This window comes from Chiloscyllium plagiosum, unplaced genomic scaffold (assembly GCF_037043375.1).
Source record: "Chiloscyllium plagiosum isolate Xiang-an unplaced genomic scaffold, Cpla_swu_hap1 HiC_scaffold_42, whole genome shotgun sequence".
NCBI lineage: Eukaryota > Metazoa > Chordata > Chondrichthyes > Orectolobiformes > Hemiscylliidae > Chiloscyllium > Chiloscyllium plagiosum.
The window spans coordinates 89691027-89711644 of record NW_028270180.1 but is presented as its reverse complement, the minus strand read 5'-3'; the positions used below and the strand labels follow the sequence as shown (position 1 = coordinate 89711644).

Below are 20618 nucleotides of genomic sequence, written 5' to 3'. Positions count from 1 at the left end.
TTTGTTAATTCATTACTTCACCTGTGTGGCTATTTCTACATTTGCTGAAGCAGCATGATCTGAAATTCGCAGCCAAAACCTCACAGGTCTGCTTTCCATCTTTAAGACATCCCTCAAAACCTGCTTTTTGGCAATGCTTTTGGTCACCTGACCTAATATCTCCATCTCTGGCCTTATGTCTAAAGTTCTCAATAGTATTTTTGTGAAATTATAAGCATGATAATAAAAATACGAACTGTTGTTGATTTGGACAATATTCATTCAGCAACAGTGATGATTTGAAAATAACCTATAATGCCACTTACTCAACCACACTGTGAGAGCACCTTCACCACACAAACTGCAGCTGTACAAGAAAGTCAAACATCATCCTCTCCACAGGCATCAGGGCTTTGGCATTAATCACTGGTATCTGTGGAAGGAGAAACACAGTTGATGTTTCAGGGAATGCAAAATGCATTACAGGGAATGAAAATGGTGCAGAATTTGATAGTCAGAAATGGAAGGAAAATACACTTGCTTATTGGAAAAAAGAATTCTTGACTGTCAAAAATATTTTAGAAAATAATCTGATAATAGAGCAGCACATGGTCAGGGGCTGGGCCGCAGTGAAAAACTAATTTACAAAGGGTCTATAAAAGTAACAATACAGTCGTAAACAGACCAAAAATACACCCATGGTTCGAGACTGAGGAAGCTAGATATTGACAAAGTGGTCATGAGGGAGCCCAGAGGTGAATCAGAGCAGTATTGGCTGCTATGATCACAATAACTCTAAACTGGAGAAAGTCTGCACATGCGCCTGGCTGCACCTTGCCCCCTACAAAGATGGCGGCCGCGCATGTTTCCAGTGAATCGTTGTCCCGAATAAAGATGGCGGCGCATACTCAGGCCTGCAGCTGCGCTGAGGCCATTCCTCATTTACTGCAAACACGGGACTGGGACGTTCAAATTTGTGTTTTCCGACGTGCACAATTTGTTTGTAAAACCTCTCCGCTCATAGCAACACAGTTTTTCTCCAGTTCCCCGTTTATTTCTTTCCCTACCGTATCCTTTCTCTCCATAACTTCCCGAGCATTCATTACAGCGACTCTGCGCCGCGCGCGACGATGATCACATGGTTTAGTTTAGCTCCGCCCTTCATTCACCTTGATTGGTTGGAGGACCAACCGCCCGTTAGGTCCTCCAACACCGCCCACCGTCCTTTCATTGGTCCGGTGCTGACATCAATCACCTGGGGTTCCTTTGTTGGCTAGAGCATGCGCAGTGTGTCCTGCTTTAGCTGATATGTTGGGTTATGTAATGGGAGAGTTTACTGAGGGTAAGAATTCCCTTTGTGTGAGCTCTGCAGTTGATTTCCTTTATTCATGGAGGGAATTGCCTTCCTACTCATGACTGTATAGCTGTGATTGATGAATCAATGCCACCTGAATCAGTACATAAACACCACTTTTTTCACAACATCTGAGATCTTTAGCACATTGTATCACGCTCTTCTTTGGAAACAAAAAAAAAAACATGAAATGGAGCCTCAAGGAATCGGAGCAGGAGTAGGGCATTCATTCCCTTCAGCTTGTTCCCCCATTCTATCAGATCATGGCTTGGCCAACCCAGACCTCAACACCTCTTTTATGCTTGATCTGCATAGCCCTCAACTGCTCAATATTTCAAAAATCTATCTGCCCTCTTTTGAAATAATTTGTGATTGAATCATAGATTCCCTACTGTGTGGAAACAAACAGGCCCTTCAGCCCAACAAGCCAGAACAACCCTCCAAAGAGGAACCCAAGCATTCCCCTCCCACATTTAATTTTCACAAAAGTTTGGGCGAGAAAATTCTAGCCATTCACTGAGAGAAAAAATTCTGTACTTTTTCTAAAATGAAGGTTCCCTTATGTAATGTCCCCTGGTTTGAGACTTCACTGGTGCTAGAAGATCCAGTCAACATCCACCCTGTCAAACTCATCAGAATCTTGTTTCCATAAGATCACCCCTGCATATCTATTCTTGATAGGTGAACCCTATTGTCCTCAAAGCAGCTAAGTGAATCTTATTTTGAATGGTCTCTGATGTTGGTTTATCCTTTATTAAATATGGGAGCTAACATTGTATACAATACTTCAAGTGAGGACTCAACAACAGCCAGTGTGGTTAACCAATCCTCAGTCCATGCTAATACATTACCCTGATACCATGAGCTCCTAAATTGTGCAATTAACTTTTATGTAGCACCTTATCATTTGCATTTTTAAAATCCAAATACAGAACATCATTGGATTGCCCTTTATCAGCTCTGCTTGTTATCTCCTCAATGAACTGTCGTAAATTTGTCAAATATAGTTTCTCTTTCACAAAACCCAGTCTACCATGTTTAATGATAAGCTTTTCTAAATGTCCTGCAATTTCTTACTTTAATATTCTGTAGATTCTTTCAGTAGATTTGCTAAGTACTTAAAATCCATGCGGACTCTGTCCAATCCTGTCACTGTTCAGTAAGAAACTTGACTGTACTCCAATATAGTTAGTAAATGTATCTGTATTTATTTTTAAAAATTGATTACTTATAAATGCTGGACCCATGCAGTATCAATGAATTAGTGACTCTGAATTGGGGTTAGAATTTTTTTTTGTTAATTCCTTTTTGTACTGTGTTATGCAGACAGCACCAAGTGATCACTCTTAATTGTGAGTAACGTTAAAAATAATATGTTAAAAATGACATCCGAAAATGCTGCCTCATTATTGTGCAAGGAGGATTTTGCATTCAATAGTTTGCAGATAAAATTGAACAGATTTTTGCTGCAATTTGGCCAGACTGCAGGTTACACCAAAGTGGCAACCCTGTTGTCAAATTCTTACTTGAAACTGCCCAAGGCAATACTGATGGGACTTCACTTTGCCATTCTTGTTCACCAGCTTCATTTCCAGGTTTAATTCTATAATCATTCTAGAGCTTGTAATTTTAGACAACTTCTCCTTTAGGTACATATGTAAATATCATACTGAAATGTTGCACTGAATGTTACCAATTCTGAAATTAGTCTCTAATCTGATAGTAACAAACTCTGACCCTTCTACATATGTATTGGCATAAGTCTATGCCAGTTATTTTTCTGTAGCCTGTGATTCCTGATGAAGGGCTTATGCCTGAAACATCAAGTCTCCTGCTTCTCGGATGTTGCCTGACCTGCTGTGCTTTTCCAGCATGACAGTTTTCGTCTCTGATGTCCAGCTTCTTTGAGTAGATTAAACCAAGAATAAGTTTTGTTGATCACAGTGCAATAGGAACCAATTCATGAAATTCAGATATCTCACATTTACCTTAACTGTGTGAAGGCTAAGACATTACTAAATTATTGTCAGTAATTGAAATTGTGCTGACAAACTTGTGCAGTATCAGTGCCTCACCTTTAGAGTGTTCCCAGATAACACACAGCTGCAGTATTTTGTTTTGTGCTCAGCTATATGTTGTTCTCACTTGTTTCTTTGTGAAAGATTACAAAATTAACTTGGATGAATGAACTTATGATTTCTTAAAACAATATTGGGAGAAAAAAAATGTCAGTATTTCAAGTGCTGATAAAGTAAAATAAACTGATAATCAGTAGAAAGGGTTTAAGATGGATATGGAACAAATGCTGGCAAATAGGACTAGATTAATTTTGGATATCTGGTCAGCATGGGCAAGTTGGACTGAAGGGTCTGATTTTGTGTTGTACAACTGTGACTTCATTCTCTCAGTTATTCAAGAAGTTGAATACTTCGAGGAGGTAAAGGAGAATTTATGCAGAGAATGCACTTGAAATGATGATTGAGGTATATCAAACTCTCATTATTTCATGACCTTTTCCTCTGGGTTCTTCAATGAACAAACTTGTATTATTATCTGAATAACTATGTATCATGTGATTTGTTTCACACAAAATATTTCGTCAGGATCTGGTGAACTATTAAGAAGTGTTCATGTTTAAAATTTAGGCAGCTTGATTGTTAAGCAAGAAAAGGTTAGCGTTTTACTCCCACTGAATCATTGCTCTATATAAGGTAACAAGCTTTTTATCTGTTCTGGGCACTGAATATATGGAAGTCAATTCTGAAGGAAAAAAATCCTCGTCAGTAATGTTCCCACATTTGTGGAGTAATTGCTTCTGGTCACTCTTCAGGCGATAGAGGCTCGGTTTGAAATGAGTTGGCCAAAGTTAGCCACATCATTTCGATGGACTATGCTCATTGGGGAAACTTGCAGGATCTGTAGAAGGAACATGTGTTTCATAGTGTATGCAATAAACCTGAACATTGTTATTTTTTCACAGAGCTTGGGACCCGACTGGAGCAGCAATGAAGCTCGTATTGTTTTTTAAATTTCCGAGTTTGCCAAATTATTGTTGGTAAATGCAGGTGACTTTATCAAAACACATTTCACACTCCCCAGCCAGGAATTTGGTCCCAATTCTGTCAGTCCATCCATTCATATGGATAACAGGTATTTTAAATGTGAACACTCCATTTAACTATTTGAATTGAATAATTCAGTGGTTACGTCCTCTTGGATTCTTAATTACTCAATGTGATTTTTTTGTCCCCCCTGAATTTGCCAAGCACTGGGCAGTTCTGGAATATTCCAAATATTTACAATAAATGCATTCACACTATTGAAGGCAACCTGGCAGATTTGAATACCATTCAGGTAGTCAACAACAATACATAAGTAACTTTATGAATTGCTTACTGTACACCAACAACGCAAGCCAAGTATTAGTGAAACCACAGATTGTTTCCCATGGATTCCCAAATCGAAACAGTGCATTCCAGATGTGCTCACTATCACCATCTGGGAGCAGTCTCCCATGGTGCTCCCAGAATTTAGAATGCGCATACACTGCCCTCCAAAGCTAAATCTGTTGTCACAGGCTTCACTCTTATTGTATACAATGACATTTATTGTCCAGTTCTTTAACGTGACATGATTTTACAAACAATTTATAAAATACTTTAAATCCTGAAGAAATGTGATGTCAGCCCTTTGTAAAAGTGAATGGAAAGTGTGATGTTTGCTTGACCTTTGGCTCTATGTATCAGGCCAAACTGAACCTTAAGCAAGGTGTGGGATGTTTCCCACACTCTTTGTTTAAAAAAAGCAAAGATTATGCTCTGAGATTTAAATGTTCAATCAGGTTTAATAAAAATCTTTCCAAAAATTGAGTTTGACTTCAGCTCCTTTAAAGAGACATGCTCTTGGCCTTCAATTTTGTGACATGTGATCATTCTTTGGTAAAAGTGGCTGTGTGCAACACTGCAGGATGTTGTGCTGAAGTGCCTCATTGGGTGGATGAGCTTTATTACTGGTGTAACTCGGCTAATTTTGAGATGGAATGTTACTTTGAGTTAAATCTTGTTTTTAAACTGAGACGTGCTTGTGTAACTCAAGTGTGGAAACTATGCTCATGTTTGCAATGAACCTTTCACTTTTGGAGATTAGTATTTTTCTGATCTGCTTTGTAAATAAAGTTCACTATAGAAAGCACAGTGCTGGAGAACCGCAGGTCCAGCAGCATCTCTGAGGGGGAAAACATTGTAAGCTCCAAGTCTCATGACCATTTGTCCGTTCAGACGAAGAGTCACTGAAATTGAAATGTAACATTTTTTCTCTTCACCGATGCCCTCAGAACTGCTGAGTTTCTCCAGCACTTTGTTTCTCGGGTTCAGATCTCCAGCACCTGCAGTTTATTGTTTTGTTATCGATCCTTTGATTTGACTTGGGGAGCGAGAGGCAGCAACTGTGATCAACGCGGATAAAACTCCCCAACCATGAAAAAAAACCGCATAGTTCTTTATACTTTGCAAAACACGATTGTAAATAAGAAATGCAATTAAGCTAAGTGCAAGAAGGCAAACCACCTGCCTGGTCTCAAACTTGCTACTCACCTTTGAGGACTAATCTGGCAGAATTATGTTTGCTCGCTTCCTTTGAGATCACAGTCCACAAATGTCCCAGTTCCAGTTCCTGGGCCGGGCCCGGTTACCACATTGCAGTGGGGTGGGGAGCTTTGTGTCAGCCTGAAGTTTTTGTTAATAACAACATTGCAGGTTGAAGTTGACGGTTTTGACGAATATTGTGTCATCAAACTTGGAGGAAATCCTTCCGAATGTATTGATTAACTGGACTGAGCCTGTTTACATGCAGTCCTGTTAGTAGTGCTGTAATATTCTAAGTTAGGAATCACACAACACCAGGTTATAGTCCGACAGGTTTAATTGGAAGCACACTAGCTATCGGAGCGACGCTCCTTCATCAGGTGATTGTGGAGGGCACAATTCTAAGGCACAGAATTTATAGCAAAAGTTTAGTGTGATGTAACTGAAATTATCCATTGAAAAATACCTTGATTGTCTGTTGAATCTTTCATCTGTTCGAATACCACGATAGTTTCACTTCTTTCATGTGTAAATCACAAAACATTTTTTTAAAAGTTGCATTCCTGACAGTGGCCCATCAAATCACTCATTGTATTAATCACTGCACAGTCTCAACAAAGGAATGAAACTGGATGGACCACATTACAGCTACCAATGCACTGGAAAATACAACAACACAATCAGCCCTCTTTACCCTGCATCTTCTGTCTCACTGTGGACCAAAACAGCAGCAGAACTGTACTCCAGCCCAATCTGAAATCTCATGGCCTGGTATATTCCCCATTCAACCATTAACATCAAGCCAAGGGATCAACCTTAGTTCAATGGAGAGTTCCGCAGGGCATGCCAAGAGCAATACCAGGCATACCTGAACATGTGGTGCCAACCTGGTGAAGCTAAACAACCTACATGCCAAACAGCACAAGCAACACCAAATAGAACTATGTGATCCAACAACCAATGGATCAGATCTGAGCTCTGCAGTTCTGCCACACCTAGTCAGGAATGGTGATGGACAATTAAACAACTCACTGCAGGAAGCATCACAGATATCCCCACCCTTACTGATAGAGGGGCCTCACACATCCATGCAACAGACAAGACAACAGCATTTGCAGCAATCTTCAGCCAGCAGTGCCAAGTGGATGAGGCTTCTACATTGATCCCTGACATCACAGACGTGAATCAACTTCGTTGAAAACTTATTTCAAATCAGATCAACAAATGGAGAAGTGGTGTAAAGGCTGTCGGCCCTACCAACATTGTGGCAATAATACTGATGGCTGTGCTCCAGAACTTGCTGCCCACCAAGACAAGTCCAGCACTGGCACCTACTGACATTGTGGAATATTTCCCAGGGATGTTCAACACAAAAACGCAGGACAGAGCCAACCCAGCCAATTTCCCTCAATCAGTCGACACTCGCTCAGCAGTGAAGTGATGGAAGGTGTCATCAACAGTGCTGTCACGCAGCTGCTCAGCAATAACCTTCTGTGACACCCAGTTTGGGTTCTGCCAGGGCCACTCAGTTCCTGATCTTGTTGCAGACTTGATTCACAAACTGACAAACAGCTGAATTCCAGAGGTGAGGTGAGGGTGATAGCCCAGTCCCACTCCAAGACCACTATTTCGACTTCAGTGATATTACCTGACCTCACCACAGTCTCAGCTCATTTACTGAAACTCTCATTCATTCATTTTGTTAACTCTAGATTTCATTATCTAAACCCACTCCTGGCCAGCATCCCACAATCACCCTCCCTATAATCTCCAGAATATTTAAAACTCTACCGCCCAAGTGCTCACTTGTACCAGAACTTGCTGATCCATCAAAAGGCTCCCATTTATAAGCAACAACAATTTACTTTCACATCCTTGACTTAATTCCTGGCTGTAATCATTCCTATCTCCCTGCACCACACACCCTTTCATATCTCAATAACTCATTTTAGTTTAGACTCCCAATGATGTGTTTATTTTTGAGTTCAGCTGTGTGACTGTTTCTATAGATTCCAAGGCAACACGGTCTGGAATTCCCACCCTCTAAGATCTGCTTTCTTCCTTTAAGGCATTCCTGAAAAATTGCTTATTTGGCAATGGTTTTGGTCACTGGACATAATATTCTCCAGCTGTGGCCTTATGTCAAAAGTTCTCAATGTTTTTGTGAAATTAAAAACATGTTGATTTGTACAGATATCTTCTACTTTTCACTATCGCTGAGTGAATAATCTGTAATGTCTCTTACCCAACCACGTTGTGGGAGCGCCTTCACCATTCAAACTGCAGCTGTACAAGGAAGTCAAACATCACCCTCTCCACAAACAACACGACTTTGGCAATGATCACTGGTATCTGTGGAAGGAGAAATACACATCATGTTTCTGGGAGTGCAATATGAATTATAGGGAATGAAAACGGTGCAGAATTTGACTCTCAGAAATGGAAGAAAAATCCACTCACTATTGGCAAAATTCTTGACAGTCAAAGATATTGTGGAAAAATAACCTGATAATGGAGCAGCATACGGTCAGGAGTTGGGCAGCAGTGGACAATCCATTTACAAAAAGGTCTGTGAACGGAGGAGTAAAATACTAAACATGGCAAAAATACACGTCAGACTGAGGAAGCTAGATAATGAACAAGTGGACATCAAGGAGCCCAGAGGTGAATCAGAGCAGTGTTCACTTTTATGATCCCACAGTCAGAGATGTCTAGCACAAAAACAGACTCTTCAGTCCAACCCATCTATGCAAACCAGATATTCTAACCTAAACTATTCCCATTTGTCAGCACTTGACCGACATCCCTCTGAATCCTTCCTATTAAATGCCTTTTAAATGTTACAATTTTGGTTGCCCTTTAGGCTCCTTTTGAATTTTCCCCTCTCACCCTAAACCTATATTCTCTATTTCTGGGCTCCACCACCCCAGGGTAAACACCTTGTCTATTTACGCTATCCATGCCCCTCACGATTTTATAAACCTCTTCAACATCACACCTCAGCCTATGACACTCCAGGGAAAATGGCCCCAGCCTATTATGCCTCTCCCTGCAACTCAAATCCTCCAACCCTGGCAACATCCTTAAAAAATCAATTCTCAAACCTTTCATGTTTCAGTGCCTCTTTCTGATAAGAGGGAGACCAGAATTGCACACAATATCCCAAAAGTGGCCTAACCAATGTCCTGTACAGCTCCTTTATTCAATGCTCTGACCAACAAAGGGAAGAATCCCAAACAATTTCTTCACTATCCTATCTACCTGTGACTCTACTTTCAAGGAACTGTGAACATGCATTCCAAGGTCTCTTTGTTCAGCAATACACTCCAAGACCTTACAATTCAGTGTGAGTTCTGCTCTGACTTGCTTTTCTAAAATGCAGCACCTCACATTTATCTAAATTAAACCCTATCTGCCACTCCGCAGTCCATTGGCCCATCTGATCAATATCCCATTGTATTCTGAGACAACCTTTATGACTGTCCACAATACCTCCAATTTTGGTGTCATCTGCAAACTTACGAACCGTACCGGGTCTATTCACATCCAAATCATTTAAATGGATGAAGAAACAAATCCAGAAAAAGAAACCATCAATTTCTCTGGGTTTGAATGTGCTCTGTGTAAATTCTGCCTATGACTCTCTACCAGGGAGGGCTGCAAATACACAACGCTCAACTTTGCCCCCGACAAAGCTGGCGGCCGCACACGTGTCCAATGAATCTTTGCCCCGAATAAAGATGGCGGCGATCACACGATGAGGTTATTTTCCAGTTTACTGCAAAAACGGGACTGAAAGTTTCAAATTTGTATTTTCCGACGTGCACCAAATGTTTGTAAAATCTCTCACCCCATGCCAACACCATTTCCCTCCCACTTCCTGCTGTTTATTTCTTTCCTGACCAACAGCTCTCCATCCACACGTCCTGCACACCCGCGCCCACCGTGAGGTTGATCACGTGGTATAGTCTAGTCCCGTCCCTCATTTACTCTGATTGGTCGGAGGACAAAATGCCCCGCCAGGTCCTCCAGCTTTGCCCCTGCCTTTCCATTGGTCTTCCGCTGACATCAACCACCAGGGGCCCATTGTTGCCTGGAGCATGCGCACTGCTTCGTGGCTTTTGTTGCTGTTTATCAGTTACAAGAGTGAGGCACAAAGTTAAAATCACACAACCACCTGATGAAGAAGCTGCAAAGTGAGTGCTTCCAAATAAACCTGTTGGACTATAACCTGGTGTTCTGTGAATTTTAATTTTGTCCATCCTAATCCAACACCAGCACCTGAAAGTCAAGAGTGCGGGAGGAATGCAAAATATAACAACAAAAGAACTCGGAACAAGAGAAGGCCGTCCTGCCCTTTGAGCTTGCTCTGCCATTCATTAAGATCATGGCTGATCATTTCGTTGGCGCACAACCATTTACCAACGTTCTCACCATATCCCTTAATTAATTAATTAATTCTTTTGAATACCTTAGCTTTAAAAACCTTTACTGAACTAGCATCAACTACTTCCCTGGGCAATGAATTCCATATAGATCAAGAAGTTCCTTCTCAATTCAGTCCTAAATTTGCTGCCTCTAATCTTGAGGTGATGCCTTTTTGTCCTGGCTTCATCTGCCAGTGGAAACATTCTCTCTACTTCTATTTTATCCATTCCATTCATTATTTTATATATTTCCCATTCTTCTGATTTCCAATAAATATTTCCCATTCTCTGTGAAGCCAACCCCCTCAAGTCCGGAATCAACCTAGTTAACCTCCTCTGCACCCCCTCTGGTGCCGGTGCATCCTTGAGCAAGTAAGGAGACAGCCCTCCAATCCCTCTGCTCCAATCCTAACCTCACCATTTCACCAGCAGATAAAGGGGGCGCAGTGGTAGTCTGGCGCACTGGCCTCGACACCACTGAAGCCAAACGCGAACTCGAGGACACCTCTTCCACCGTCCCCTCGACCATGACTACACACCCCATCCCCAAACCATAATCTCTCACACCATGCAGAACCTCATCACCTCAGTAGATCTCCCACCCACAGCTTGCAACCTCACAGTTCGGGAACCCCACACTGCCCGGTTCTACCTCCTTCCCAAGATCCACAAGCCTGACCACCCTGGCCGACCTATTGTGTCAGCATGCTCCTGCCCCACTGAACTCATCTCTACCTACTATGACACTGTCCTATCCCGCCAGTCCAGGAACTCTCCACATAAATTCGAGACACCACCCAAACCCTCCACCTCCTCCAAGACTTCTGTTTCCCCGGCCCCCAATGCCTCATCTTCACCATGGATATCCAATCCCTCTACACCTCCATCCACCATGACCAGGGCTTCCAAGCCCTCCGTTCTTTCCTCTCCCGACGTCCCCAACAGTACCTTTCCACCGACACTCTCATTCGTTTGGCTGAACTGGTCCTCGACCTTAACAATTTCTCCTTCGAATCCTCCCACTTCCTCCAGACCAAAGGAGTAGCCATGGGAACATGTATGGGCCCCAGCTATGCCTGTCTCTTTGTTGCCTACGTAGAACAGTTGATCTTCCATAATTACACCGGCACCACTCCCCACCTCTTCCTCCGCTACATTGGTGACTGCATTGGCGCCACCTCGTGCTCCCGCGAGTAGATTGAGCAATTCATCAACTTCACCAACACATTCCACCCTGAACTTAAATTTACCTGGACCATCTCTGACACCACCCTCCCCTTCCTGGACCTCTCCATCTCCATTAACGACGACCGACTTGACACTGACATTTTTACAAACCCACCGACTCCCTCAGCTACCTGGATTACACCTCTTCTGACCCTACTTCTTGCAAAAATGCCATCCCGTATTCCAATTACTCTGCCTCCGCCGTATCTGCTCCCAGGAGGATCAGTTCCACCACAGAACACACCAGGTGGCCTCCTTCTTTAGAGACCGCAATTTCCCTTCCCATGTGGTTAAAGATGCCCTCCTCCAACGCATCTGGTCCACATCCCGCACCTCCGCACTCAAACCCCACCCCTCCAACTGTAACAAGGACAGAACGCCCCTGGTGCTCACCTTCCACCCCACTAATCTTTGCATAAACCAAATCATCCGCCGACATTTCTGCCACCTCCAAACAGACCCCACCACCAGGGATATATTTCCCTCCCCACCTCTTTCTGCCTTCCGCAAATACCGTTCCCTCCGTGACTACCTGGTCAGGTCCACGCCCACCACAACCCACCCTCCCAACCTGGCACCTTGCCCTGCCACCGCAGGTATTGCAAAACGTGCACCCACACCTTCTCTCTCACGTCTATCCAAGGCCCTAAAGGAGCCTTCCACATCCAAAGTTTTATCTGCACATTCACTTATATCATTTATTGTATCCGTTGCTCCCGATGGGGTCTCCTCGACATTGGGGAGACTGGACACCTTCTAGCAGAGCACTTTAGGGAACATCTCCGGGACACCCACACCAATCAACCCCACCGCCCTGTGGCCCAACATTTCAACTCTCCCTCCCACTCTGCCGAGGACATGGAGTTCCTGGACCTCCTTCACCGCCGCTGCCTCACCATCAGACCCCTGGAGGAAGAACGCCTCATCTTCCGCCTCGCAACACTTCAACCCCAGGGCATCATTGGGGACTTCAACAGTTCCCTCATCTCGCCTTCCCCCGCCTCATCCCAGTTCCAAACTTCGAGCTCAACACTGTCCCTGTGACTTGTCCTGTCTGCCTATTTTCTTTTTCAACTGTCCACTCCACCCTCCGATAGCCCCCGACCTATCACCTTCATCTCCTCCCCCACTCATCTATTGTACTCTATGCTACTTTCTCCCCACCCCCACCCTCCTCTAGCTTATCTCTCCACGCTTCAGGCTCTCTGCCTTTATTCCGGATGAAGGGCTTTTGCCCGAAACGTCGATTTTACTGCTCCTCGGATGCTGCCTGAACTGCTGTGCTCTTCCAGCACCACTAATCCAGAATCCATACCCCACCACATCACTTTGCCGCCCAATCGTGGTATCTGGCTGTGCACATGGAGGAGTGGCACAGTTTGTACTGGGATGCCCTGGGGCCCTGAAACACATGGTAAAGACTAAAATCACCAGAGCACTGAGAGCCCCACCACATTGTTTGCATGTTCTATTGTTTTTACTCTGTTCCTGCCTTCCCTTGTTTTTTCTTAATAAAGTTGTTATTACACACGCCTGAACAAGATGTGAAATAAACTCAGGCCTCTCAATACAAGATTCGGGATACTTTCACCACATGACAAGGCATCGACTCCAACTTCCCTTCTCCCTTAGCCTGCTGAGTCGCGTCTGAATCAACTCCGCAATTGAGAGGAAGGGGCGGAACAGGAGGACCGAGCAGCGGCCGGTCGTCGAACCAGAGTGAGTGAGGAGCGGGGCCAAAGCATTCTCGGGGAGTGAACGCTTCAGGATTGGTCAGAAAGCAAACTATTTTGCAGGATTGATCATTCTCACTACATAGTGGAGCATTAAACCTCTCCCATGAATCAATGTGAGATTTTTAAGAAATAGTTGAGATGTAAATCTGATAACGTACATTAGGGAGATTTAAACAATCCTTAGATAAACACATGGGTGATTTTGCAATCGTGTAGGGGACGAGCTGAGAATAATTCACAGGTCGGCGTGAATAATTCAATGGTCGGTTTACACAACTCGGATAAGAAACTTATTTTCAAACTCCCAGAACGATTGGTAATTTATATACCTGGCTAGTATGGTTGCATTGGACCGAACAATCTATTTACATACAAATCGTCTCAATGCCTGTAACTCGACAGAGCAGTTGTTAATGACTGATATTGCACCCATGATCCTTTGCGGATATGAATATTCTCTATAAACTCACCGGTAATCTCAGACGCACGCGCAGTTTGGTTTCAATGCAGAGCATGCGCAGTGTCACATTGGTCTGGTCACACACAGAGAGACATGGAACTGTTTTCTCCGGCAGCGGCTGCGATCGGCTTCAGAGAGCGGCGCTCAGAGCCGGTGTGTGGGAGTCTCGCTGGGAGAAAGGAGCGGAGAGAATTCACAAGTCCTGAATACAGGTTAAAAATAACTCGAGAAAGACCCTCCAGGCCCGGGTAAGGAGGCGGCGGTCTCTGATCAGGGAAACGGCCCAGGGTCACGGCCGCCATTTGTTTGAGGGAAGAGGGAGCGCTCAGGGCCGCCATCTTGAGAAGGTCAAGGTGCAGGAGGGCGGGGCTCTCGGGGTCTGGAGAACAATTAGAGGAAAGGGAAGACCCATTGTTACTGATTAATCCCACGAACACAGCGTCACTGAGCGGTCCCGCAGGAATATCCTCTCTCAGTCCTGCTGGGATGGTTCACCCAGTCAGAACCAGCAGCTCTCCTCCTCTCTCAGCTCCCCTTCTGTCCTTCCTGCAGCATCTGTCCCATGGAACATTGAGCTGCCTGTCCTGTCCCTCCCTCAGCTGTGTTTCTGTAATACCTGTGATATCCCAGTCCCATCTTAGATTACTTCACTAAAGACAGGAATGCACCCGAAGGATTTTTCTTAATATCAGCAAATCTTTAATACTCATTTACAGGTTTTTAATTACATCGTTTTTGAAGCATTTACTTCACATTCCATCATTTTCGATGGTGGGATTTGAACCTGTGTCCAGAGAGCACTTGCTGAATTTCTGGATAAATTGTCACGCAATAATGCCACTAGGCCATCACTTCGCCTGCTCAAAGTTTGTGTATCCCAGTGCAACATGAATCAAAATCCTTTCTTCCTGCACAATTGTTTGACCTGGCACTTTGGTGATGTGACTCAGTGCCTCTCCATGTGGTATCCTCACTGTGTGGGTCTAATTGCTGCCTCTGTCAGCGTCTCTCACTCTTGAAGCTACTCCAGATCATGAGCCAACAGAATTCTCCACTCCAGAAAGATGAGGCAGCACAGGTCAGGAATGTAGACTGGGATTTTCCAGATCTCTGTGGGCTCAGTGCCATTCTATTTGTGTAACCCTCAAAGCATTAGTCTAATTTCCCATTCTGCCTATTTCTGTGTCTTCTACAGGTACTCATGGAGTTCCTGACTCAATAGACTTGCCAACTGCTGGTTGGGACGATGATTAGTCAGCCAGAAAGACACAGTCAGTGAGGTCCATAAGACCATAAGACCATAAGACATAGGAGTGGAAGTAAGGCCATTCGGCCCATCAAGTCCACTCCGCCATTCAATCATGGCTGATGCGCATTTCAGCTCCACTTACCAGCGTTCTCCCCGTAGCCCTTAATTCCTCGAGACAACAAGAATCTATCAATCTCGGCCTTGAAGACATTTAGCGTCCCGGCTTCCACTGCACTCCGTGGCAATGAATTCCACAGGCCCACCACTCTCTGGCTGAAGAAATGCCTCCGCATTTCTGTTCTGAAATGACCCCCTCTAATTCTAAGGCTGTGTCCACGGGTCCTAGTCTCCTCGTTTAACTGAAACAATTTCCTAGCATCCACCTTTTCCAAGCCATGTATTATTTTGTACGTCTCTATTAAGTCTCCCCTTAATCTTCTAAACTCCAACGAATACAATCCCAGTATCCTCAGCCGTTCCTCATATGTTAGACCTGTCATTCCAGGGATCATCCGTGTGAATCTCCGCTGGACACGTTCCAGTGCCAGTATGTCCTTCCTGAGGTGTGGGGACCAAAACTGGACACAGTACTCCAAATGGGGCCTAACCAGAGCTTTATAAAGTCTTAGTAGTACATCTCTGCTTTTATATTCCAACCCTCTTGAGATAAGAGACAACATTGCATTCGCTTTCTTAATCACGGACTCAACCTGCATGTTTACCTTTAGAGAATCCTCGACTAGCACTCCCAGATCCCTTTGTGCTTTGGCTTTATTAATTTTCTCACCATTTAGAAAGTAGTCTATGCTTTTATTCTTTTTGCCAAAGTGCAAGACCTCGCACTTGCTCACGTTAAATTCCATCAGCCATTTCCTGGACCACTCTCCCAACCTGTCAAGATCCTTCTGCAGCCTCCCCACTTCCTCAGTACTACCTGCCTGTCCACCTAACTTCGTATCATCGGCAAACTTCGCTAGAATGCCCCCGGTTCCCTCATCCAAATCGTTAATATATAATGCAAACAGCTGTGGCCCCAGCACCGAACCCTGCGGGACACCGCTAGTCACCGGCTGCCATTCTGAAAAAGAACCTTTTATCCCAACTCTCTGCCTTCTGTTAGACAGCCAATCCTCAATCCATCCCAGCAGCTCACCTCGAACACCATGGGCCCTCACCTTGCTCAGCAGTCTCCCGTGTGGCACCTTATCAAAGGCCTTTTGAAAGTCTAGATAGACCACATCCACTGGGTTTCCCTGGTCTAACCTACTTGTTACCTCTTCAAAAAATTCCAACAGGTTTGTCAGGCATGACCTCCCTTTACTAAATCCATGTTGACTTGTTCTAATCAGACTCTGCTCTTCCAAGAATTTAGAAACCTCATCCTATAACAGGTCGGGAGTCTTCAATAAATCCTGCTGCCAGGTAAGATCATTCCAGTGCACAGAGCAGAAAGTAATAAGGGTGATCCAAACATCAGCTAACAAGACATGACATAGAGAAAGTGCTGGAGGGGGAGCACAGTACAGACTCACCCCAGGCTCAATCACCACGCCTGCTGCAAGTTTTGTTGTAATGAGACAGCGTCGGGAGTTGTCAGTTATCAGTCCGTGCCTGTGCTTTCTTAGGGAGCATCAGAACAACTGAGGGGAAAGCAGGCCTCTCACGAGAGGGTGGTAATGCTGCCTGGGATCTTTCTGTTCCCTATTCCCTCTCCAACACTGTATCTATGGCTTGTATTGAGGACCAGTGTCTTCAATCATTCTAATTCCTATAACAGTTCCTATCTCTGTCATCTCCTCCCCTCTCACCAATTATTTCACGTATTTGAAACCTCCAGTCCAGATGGCCATCCGTATCGCTGTAACTTGCTTCAGTCTCTACAACATGCCTTGTCTCGATAGTCTCCTCCTCCAATAACTGGAGACATAGGGTCTGTTTCTGTGTGGCCTGACTCTTCGGCTGAGGTTTTCTAAATGGAGTGAGTCGAGTTTGCCTGTGTTTGGCTCATATCCCTTCAAACCTTCTCCTGTCCATGTACCTGCCCAAGTGTCTTTTCCATGTTGTAATTGTACTTGTTTTTCCATTTCCTCTGGCAGTCCATTCCCTCTATGCACAATCCTCTGTGGATAATGTTGCCCCTTAGCTCCCTCTTTAAATCCTTGCTCTCTCACCTCACGTTTATGCCTCTAGCTTTGGACTCACCTACCTTTGGCAATTCACCTTACTTAGACACTACATAGTTGCATAAACTTTTATCAGGTCACCCCGTGGCCTACTCTGCCCAGGATAAATATTAACGACAGTGTTACCAATATCTCCAACTCATGTACTCAATGCTCTGACCAATGAAGACAAGTGTGCCAATTGCCGCTTTCAACACCCTGTCACCCTGTGATGCTAGTCCAAGGAATAATGTAACTGCACCCCTTGGTCTCTCTTTTTTCTACAACACTGTCCAGGGCCCAACCATTACCCGTGTTAGTCCTCCCTGGTTTGTCTGAACTAAATCCAACACCTAAATTAAACTCCATCTTTCATTCCTTGGCACACTGGCCCAGTTGATTAACATCCTCTTCAATAACTATATTCCCTGCCCACTCTTCCACTAATCTTGGTATCGATAAACATACTAACAGGGACTCCTATATTTTCTCTCAAATTGTTGATGTAAATGGTGCACAACAGTGGTTCCAGCACCAATCCTTACAGCACACTGCTGGTCAGAGGCCTCCAATCTGAACAACAACCCTCTCCCACCACCCTCTGTCTCCCACTGTCATCCCATTTTGTATCTAGTTGGCTCGCTCTCCCTGATCCCTTGTGATCTACCTTTACGATCTACCCTTACTAACCAATGTATCATGTTACACCCTGAACAAGGGTTTGCTGAAGCCAGAAACAACATCTGTTGCTCTGGCTTCGTCTATCTTTTTGGTCACCTCTTGAACAAACTCCAGTCAAGTTTCTGGGACATGTTTTCCCATGCACAAAGCCATGCTGGCTGTCCGTAATCAGGCCTTATCTTTCCAAATGCATGTAAGGCCTACCTCTCAGAATGCCCTCCAACAACTGACCCACCCTGATGTCTCGCTCATCAGTCTGTAGTTCCCTGGCTTTCTCTTGCAGCCTTTGTTAATTGATGACACAACATTATAATCATAGTCAGAAAGTCATACCGCACTGTTCGTTTAACGCTAACCGTACTCTAAAACGGATCTCATCCCACCTGCCTGTTCTTGGATCATATCCCTTCAAACCTTTCCTATTCCTGTACTAATCCAAATGTCTTTTAAACATTGTAATTGTCCCCACATTCACCCCTTCCTTGGGAAGTTCATTTCACACACAACCCATCCTCTGTGTAACACTGTGCCTCTCATGTCTTTTTTTTTATGTCTCTCCTCTAAACTTAAAAATGTAGTGCCTTGTCTTGAAACTCCCCTGTCCATGGGAAAAGACAACTCCCATTAACGCTATCTATCCCCCTCATGATTTTATAAAATTCTATGAGGTCATCTGTCAACATTCAGGTTTCAGTGAAAAATACCAACCTATTCAGCCTTTCTTTATACTGAAGCCTTTCGTATCCAGTCACATCCCAGTAAATCTCCTCCCAACCCTTTCCAGCTTAATAATATCCTTCCTATAACTGGGCAACCAGAACTGGACACAGTATTCCAGAAGAGGACTCACCAATGGCCTGTACAATCTCAATATGACTTCCCAACTCCTATATCCAAAGGACTGAGCAATGAAAGCAAGTGTGGCAAGCCCCTATTTTTTTTAAACTATCCTGTCTCTCCATGTTGCAAACTTCAAATAACTATGTAGCTGAACCCTGAGGTCCCTCTGTTCTACAACACTACCGAAGGTCTTGCCATTAATTGTATAAGACCTGCCCGTGTTTGTTGTTCCAAATGCATTACCTCGCATTTATTCAGATTGAACTCCATCTACAGTTTTTCAGCCATTCACACATTTCATCAGGATCCCTTTATAATCTCAGAAAACCTTCTTCACTGTCAACAATGCCACCCTCTAGTCTAACAGCCTATCACACATCGCTCTCTGTGGTACAAATATCTCTGCTAGCGGCCCTACAATTTCTTCACCAGCTTCCCACAATGTCCTGAGATACATTTGATCAGTTTCTGGAGATTTATCTACCTTTGTGTTTTAAAACCTCCAGCACCTCCTTTTCTATAATGTGGACCCATTTCAAGACATTGAGTCATAGAGATGTACAACACAGAAACAGGCCCTTCGGACTAACTCCTGCATGACCTTTCTCGTCACATTTGCCACAATTTTGCCAATATCCCTCTGAACCCTTGCTATTCATACACCCATCCACATGCCTTTTAAATGTATTTCTATCAGCCTCCACTATTTGCCCTGGCAGCTCATTCTATCCACTCTGCGGGAGCCAGTTGTCCTTTAGACCCCTTTGAAAAGTTTCCCTCGCCTGGGGAAATGACCTTGTCTATTGACCCTGTCGATGACCATCATGATTGTAAACACCTTGTATCGGTTTACTCCTCAGCTTCCCATGTTCAAATGAAAACAGCCCCAGCCTATTCAGGCTTTTCCCTGAAGCGCAAACCCTCCAACCCTGGCAACATCTTTGGTCATTTCTTCTGAACCCTTTCATGTTCCGCACATCCTTCCGATGGCATTGAGACTAGAATTGCACACAGTATTCCAATAGTGGTCAGGCCAAACACTGTTTAGTTCCCTGAGCGCCCCAGTCTTTATCCACAGTAAGTTCCACAGTGAAATATTTGTTTCGGATCTTGTAGTTTCACACATCGTTGGCTTCATTGATCATTAAGGATACCGGTTTTGTCCCGCGCTCTTCTTTTGCTCTTCATACACTTGTGGAGAATCTTTGGATTCTCCTTAACTTTCTCTGCCAAAGCTATCTCGTGCCCCCTTTTTACATTCCTGATTTCCATCCTAAGTGTATTTATACAGCCCTGATGCTCCTGAAGGGATTCCCTTGAGTCAGCCAGTTATATCTGACATGTGACCCCTTTTTTTCTTGACCACAGCCTCGAAACTCAGCCAATGTTTCCTAATTCAGTCAGCATTGAGCTGCACACTAACAGGAACATGCTGGCGCTGAACGCTTCTTTTATCTCGGTTTTAAAATATTCCTACTTGCCAGACTTCCCTTTATCTGCAAATAGCCTCCCCACATCTACTTTAAAAATTCATGTCTAATACTATCTTGCTCCATTGAATAACTTTAACTTGTGGACCAGGCCTGTCCTTTTCCATCGCTATTTTCAAACTAATACAATTGTGGTAACTTTCCAAAGTGTTCCCCCACTAACACCTCAGTCCCGTTCCCGACCTTGTTTCCCAAGGGGAGGTCAGGTTTAGCCCCATTCTCCAGTTGGGCCATTTACATAATGACTGGGAGTTTTCAGAACACACTTAACAAATTCCTTCCATCCAAATGCTTAACTTAGTAGCAATCCCAGTCCAGGTTTGGAACGGTTAAGATCCCCTATCATTACAACCCTATTATTCTAAGAGACATCTGAAATCTCCTGACATATTTGCTCCTTCATCTCCCATTGCCTATCACTGTAGTACGA

At 44.1% G+C, this 20618-nt stretch overlaps 2 long non-coding RNA genes across 4 annotated transcripts in view; one reads left to right on the top strand and one right to left on the bottom strand.

The window, feature by feature from the left end:
- LOC148137988 (uncharacterized) overlaps positions 1-1096 on the bottom strand; it is a 40380-nt gene extending 39284 nt beyond the window's left edge. For 2 of the 3 annotated variants that reach the window (XR_015754117.1, XR_015754118.1), the window contains exons 1-2: positions 1047-1096; positions 306-412 (exon numbers count right to left, since the gene is read on the bottom strand). This is a non-coding gene — a long non-coding RNA (uncharacterized LOC148137988). Of the gene's footprint in view, positions 1-305; positions 413-664; positions 746-1046 lie in introns of those variants that run through there. The other variant, XR_015754115.1, reaches the window with a different exon arrangement.
- The window catches only part of LOC148137979 (uncharacterized), a 658828-nt gene that overhangs the window by 180657 nt on the left and 457553 nt on the right, over positions 1-20618 (top strand). The gene's annotated exons all lie outside the window — the stretch shown is intronic.